This window comes from Eutrigla gurnardus (assembly GCF_963514095.1).
Source record: "Eutrigla gurnardus genome assembly, chromosome: 21".
NCBI lineage: Eukaryota > Metazoa > Chordata > Actinopteri > Perciformes > Triglidae > Eutrigla > Eutrigla gurnardus.
In genome coordinates, this window is record NC_139932.1 from 11,670,622 (window position 1) to 11,676,834 (window position 6,213).

At 44.6% G+C, this 6,213-nt stretch overlaps 1 protein-coding gene across 9 annotated transcripts in view; it reads left to right on the forward strand.

Annotated features, from left to right (window-relative positions):
- cacna2d4a (calcium channel, voltage-dependent, alpha 2/delta subunit 4a) overlaps positions 1–6,213 on the forward strand; it is a 70,216-nt gene that overhangs the window by 45,850 nt on the left and 18,153 nt on the right. The gene's annotated exons all lie outside the window — the stretch shown is intronic.

The following is a 6,213-nucleotide window of genomic DNA, read 5'->3' on the forward strand; positions in this document are numbered from 1 at the left end:
CGCTGTAGCAATGGAGGGAGGAAGAGAGGGAGGGTGGGAGGGAGGGATCAGCTGATTTCAGTGAAGATGAGAATCTCCCTCTGCCACATGGGCTTTTCTCCTCCCTCTATTTTTTTTTCCCTATCTTTTTTTTTTTCTCCTCACGTCTCCCTCGCTCGCCTTTCATTTTCCCTCAATTCCCTGTGGCACCTCTCGTAGGGGCTGGTTTTGTGTGTGTGTGTGTGTGCGAAGAGTATGTTGGTGCATATGGCCGTGTGTGTGCACGTGTTTCAGAGTGTGGGTGTGTGTGTGTGTTTCACTCACACTGTGCGGACACAAAGCTGGTTCTCACCAGGTAAAACAACAGGTTTTTATGGCTAAATATTGGGTAAATCCTCAAGAAATGAATATGGAGTCTCCGGTCTTCCAAGACAGAAAAAGAGGGAGGGTGGGGGGAGTAAACTGGTGTGGAGGTGGGGTGGTGGGGGTATGAACTGGTGTGTTTGTTTGCACACAACATATAATTACTTGGCTGCTGCCTTACATGGACTGAGTCATAGTTGACACACGCACATACACATTGTGCTGTTAATGAGCATGTGAATCACTTGGCTCGGCGGTGTGGCGTTTCGCTGCGTGCGAGAGTCTGCGAGTGTGAACGTGAAGAATCTGGTGACTCTCTGTCTGACACCCGGGTTGGCAAAAGACACACATACTCGTAATGAGACGCAGACGCAAAAAAAAGAAAAATACACTGTTAAATTCTCCTTTTGCTTTCTTATTGGAGAAGAACAATGTTCAAGGCAGTCGGATAGCAGCTTCTCCAAAGGTTAAAAAGACCACCGGCTATGCTGGTAGATCAAATCAGCTGTTGCCAATTAGCATGAGTTACAGGAGGGAGTTCAAGTCAACATTAAACTTGTCTGTTATCTCTGCAGCTAGTATCTACTCGTTCAAATATCATTTGTGCTCCCAATTTAGCGAGGTGCACCTGTTATTTCAGTGTGCCTGACTTGTTTCCTCAACTTTCCTCAACTTTCCCCGTACCAAAGGTATTTAGTTCCACTTTCTTCAGTCATATTCTTCAGTCAGTAGTTGGTGGAGACCAAAACGGAGCCATATGTTCACTTATTATTGAACTTACACTCATCAGATGTCCAGAAACACATCTCCAAATGGATGCTAATGCTGCTCCATAGCTAATTGTTTGATAACAAAGACATCATACCAGGATAACTGTAACGATATATATATCATAATATTCATTCAGCCTACCTGCACACATTCCTGAGTTTGCACACATCACTGTCTGTCACCAGCTCCATGGCTTTGCAGAGGCCAATCAAAACACTAGACCGGTCAGCTGTCCAACACACACACACACACACACACACACACACACACACACACACACACACACACACACACACACACACGCACACACACACACATACAAGTACAACCTGAACATGAGTCCTCTGGTTCCCGTCCAAACGTGGGCGCCTGTGCTGGCTTTATTTGCCTTGAATGTACTTCCCACAAAACAGAAATGTGTTTTAGCTGCCAGTAGCTGCTGCCAGTGCTGCTGGCTATATAGGACACACTCTTCAATGGCAGTTATGAAAGATGATTGGCTGGAATGACTGCAATAAGCAGTGAAGGTGCAATATGCCGTCCCACATTAAAGTTTGATTTTGTTGTCTATTATTGTCGAAGGACATTTTGTAGTGGCTTTTATAACAGCAACGGTGATGGCCTGTGTGTGTGTGTGTGTGTGTGTGTGTGTGTGTGTGTGTGTGTGTGTGTGTGTGTGCGTGTGCGTGTGCGTGTGCGTGTTTTGTCCCAAAGGGGCAATTAGTCCCACCCCCTCCTCTCCAGAGTGCAGATATCAGCGACATAGGTGAACGACAGTGACGCAACCTTTCAGCTGCTGACAATTTTGCGGCAGGCTCAAGAGCACTCTGGAACAGTGGACACGTTATACCAAATATAGAGGCCTGCACTGTTGAAAAGAGACAAAAATGTTGCTGACTTCCCAGAAATATCGTCTTCCCCGCAGCGCTCCATTCTACCTGTGGCTTGGTGGTGAAGTGCAGCCACACTGGCATTTGTGACAGGATTTGGTGTGTAGTTCTTTTGATAAAACATGTTTATTTATCTCATTAACATACTCATTATATATAAAATAATGGTAGTTGGTAATGTAGCTCAGATGCCAAAACTCCATGGCAGAACTTGAATTTTACGTCTCTTCCCTGCACCCAAAAAGTTTCAACTTTGACTTTGACTTCCGATGACCTTTCGGCGGCAGCAGAGGAAATGACAGCAGTCTGTGATGTAACCTGAAAGCAATCTGCGATGGATGAAAAAGACTCATTTGAAAGAGGTTTCTTGCACCCAATTCCTTCTTGATCGTCAGGTTTTTACTCTTGTTTGCCTTTTATTGTTAGTTTAGTGTTGCTATAACCAGAAATGCTCAAGTAGTCCAAACATTTTGCTGAAAAACAGCTTATAAAAGTGAGGTTGAACAACTGTAAAGACTGACCCAAGCTCCTGAAGCAACACGTCTGTTCACTGATTGAGAGGAAGAGCTTTTTAACACCAGGTACGAAAGCGAGGTGATCTTGATTTATTTGCTCCTCCGGGCGAAGTGTCCACTTTTTTTTGGGGCTGTTTACTGTCTGGCAAAGAGGCCTTCTGGCGCGAGGCTACATTGTTGATGCCAGCACCTCCTGCCAAAGTGACTTTTATGGCCAGTTCCCTTCCATCAATGATGCAGGAAATACGTGTTATGAAAAATGATTACTGGCAGTGGTTTGGAGCAAGAAAGTGTGTTTATCAGCCTTTCTGCCTGGCTATTGTAGTCTCAGTATCAGATATATTAATTCCCTGTGCAGCCACGGGAATATTGGTTTATTTATTATCCAGTGAGGCATGATTAAATCCCCTGCACTCCTTGTTTCGTTGCCTCTAATATTGATGATTAATGAATTTAAACCCACACTGTTGCATTCATTATAAGTTCCTGTGTGAACTATAGGTCTATCGTCTCTCACTCTCTCTCTCTCTCCCTTTCTCCCCCTCTCTCTCCTCTATCAGTTCTGTCTCCTCCCTCATCACACCCCCACTCCCCCTCCCTCGCTCCGTAATTTACTGTGCTATTGGGTGAGTGTCAGTGAAGATGAATTGGCTCTAGTCTCCGTATTAACACCGGGTCTGGCCAGGCACGTTTAGCGCTACAACTGCTAGTTCCTGCACAGAGCGAGTGACTTCAAGGCACCATCCATCTTAACGCGCGCACGCACACACACACACACACACACACACACACACACACACAGAGAGAGAGAGACAAACACACACACACACACAGAGACAGAGATTGTATATGTCCTTGGTGCCATCCCAGGAGTCATCGGTGTCTTTGTTCCCATACATCAGTGATTTAGCCTCATATTGACCAGACAGTTTTATGGCCCTTTGGTCAATATGGTCAATGAGTGTTGCTCCATTAGAAATCAATCATGCTTTATGCGTTTCTTTTTCCAGAAATACTTAAATCAAATAGCATATTCGATTCCTGTGAGTTTTGGCTCTCTGTTCATTTATAATATCCTGTAAGTCTGGTATTGGTTTTTTTTCTCATTCTCTTTTGTTTTGTGATGCACAGAACATTACAATGTAAACTGAAATAAGTAAGGTAGCATGGACTGTATTTCCCCAGTGAATTCAATTAATTGATTTAAAGATTCCACGAAAAAGACTCTTGAACTGCCTAGAAAAGTGATGCTTTCAAGTCGAGGTGCATCATCAGTGGTGACATCTTTTTTAACAATCCATTTCTATCCCTTTCCTTTCAGATTAAACTGCCTTTCATTAAAAAAAAGCTTCATATTTCTTCATCAACATTTCAGACAAAGTGATAAATCCATCTCGCTCTCGAACTGTGCTTCTAGCTCTCAGAATGGTAAAATCAACATGAAATTGGCCATCAAAATCTTTGTTTGAAACCCAGAGTCGGTGCATGCAGTTGCATCTTAGATTTTAGAAAATATGGCTGAAAGTAGTGTCTGAAAAATGTGCAAAATCAAAAGCGGGTCCATCTAAGGTCTGTAACAGTTTATGAAAGTCAATGAGTGCAGCCAACCCTGTCTGTTGTATTTCCCTGTTACCCAGTATCTGTCACTGCAGGATAAATTAAGTGGTACAGCCGACGGATTATGAAGTATTTTAGGTGCACACGCCCTCTCTCTCTCTCTCTCTCTCACACACACACACACACACACACACACACACACACACACACACACACACACACACACACAAACACTCACAAGGTTTATCCCATCTGAGAGTCTCATTAATTTGGGCAAGTTGATTTGTCCTGAAAGGCTCTGAATTCATCACAGCCAGACAGATGGTGGAGAGGGATTTCCTAGAGGAGAGGAAGAGGAAGAGGAGGGGGAGAGACGGAGTGGCATGGGGAGGACAGGAGAGGAGAGGGAGGGAGGAAAAACGAGAGAGAGAAGGGAGGGAAAAAGGGTGGAAGAAAGAGAAGACAAGAGAAAAGGGAGGTACGGTGGCACAATGTTTAAACAAAGGATGAGAGAAAAGCAAAAGAAGAATCGTGTAAAAGGAGAGAGAGGGATGTGAGATAAGTAGGGGAGTCGTGAGGGAGAGCACCATCTGTCTTTTTAGAGAAACACAAGACTAGAGAGAGGAGAGGGAAGTCGAGGGAAGGGGGAGGCGAGAGGTGAAGATAAGTGTGTGTGTGTGTGTGTGTGTGTGTGTGTGTGTGTGTGTGTGTGTGTGTGTGTGTGTGTGTGTGTGTGTGTGTGTGTGTGTGTGTCAACAAAGCAAGGATAAGCTTGTTTAACAACACACACAGAGGAAGAGCCACTTCATCCTCTGCACAGATAGCCACGACTCCACTATATATTTACATAGCAAATGGATGTTGTGCGTTGCTCCTTTATGAACAACTTGTTTGTTTCAATCAATGTGAACATGAAAGGTTTTGTTTTAGGTCACGGTACATGTCCTCACTACTTATTGCCAAACACAAGTCCAGACACTTTGTGACAACTCCCATTGTGGATGGAGATGCTGCACAGGTGTATTAGAAGGACAAACGAGCCCAAAATGTTGAACTATTCCTTTAAGATTCACTTGTTCTGCCATAATAACATTGGAAAAGTGAGGTGAAGTTAGTACCATGTTGATCCCCTTTCAAATTATAAAAGATTGAGTAGGTAATTGAAGTTCCCACCAAATTACTGCCTCAAAATGTTGCCACTTCAATTTCCTCCTGCTACGTGACAAATCGGCCCTGTTGTGAGCACGAGCTCCCGTGTAAACATACAGAACAGAGGAAAAGAGCACCGCGGGTCCGCAGCCACTCTTTCTCTCTCGCACACACAGGAACATGTTTCTCTCTGTCTCTCCACTATGAATTTTTTAGTGAGCGTGCCTCCAACAGGCCAGCTCAAGAAGCCCGTGAAACTAGGTTAACTTAAGGTAGGCTCTGTTGACTTAGAAGGTCCGCAAACACACACATATACCCAATGTCAACAGCGTTTATTTCCATTTTAAATAAACACGCTACCCATTTAACACTCTGTCACTTCCGTTCCGTCACCTTGGAGACGGCTAAGCAGGGCTGACACAATCCTCTGTCCACCTTTTAGCTGTTTCAGTGGCAGAAACATTGGCACAGCCGTTTGACTTAATTTCTCTCATTTATTTTTATAGCTCAGTGGCAACATGTAACCTGCTTGTCAGATTATTTAGCACACATTTGCAGCCTCATTCGGCCTCGTGTGTAGGCTATAAATCAAAGCGAGTCTTAGTGCGGGGCCGACGTGCCACCTTTTTTTAATTGTAAAATATCATGCGGCTCTGGTGATGCGTTCAGCCTCTGTCTGCAACCGTTGACGTTCAAAAAGTTGCGCATGAGAAAGTGAGAGACACTTCTAGAGAGAGAGAGAGAGAGAGGAGGAGGAGGAGGAGGAGAAGGAGGGAGGGAGGGAGGTTGAGTCATCATCCTTTTGTCCAATCCCAGGCCTCTGCCTGTTGCTTTGGTAACGCGATGTCAGTGCAGCCTCTGGCGACTCCTCTGAGGTTGGCGAGCTTCAGCACAGAGGTGTGTGTGTGTGTGTGTGTGTGTGTGTGTGTGTGTGTGTGTGTGTGTGTGTGTGTGTGTTCTTGTACCTCTCTGTTGAAGTTGTCACAAAA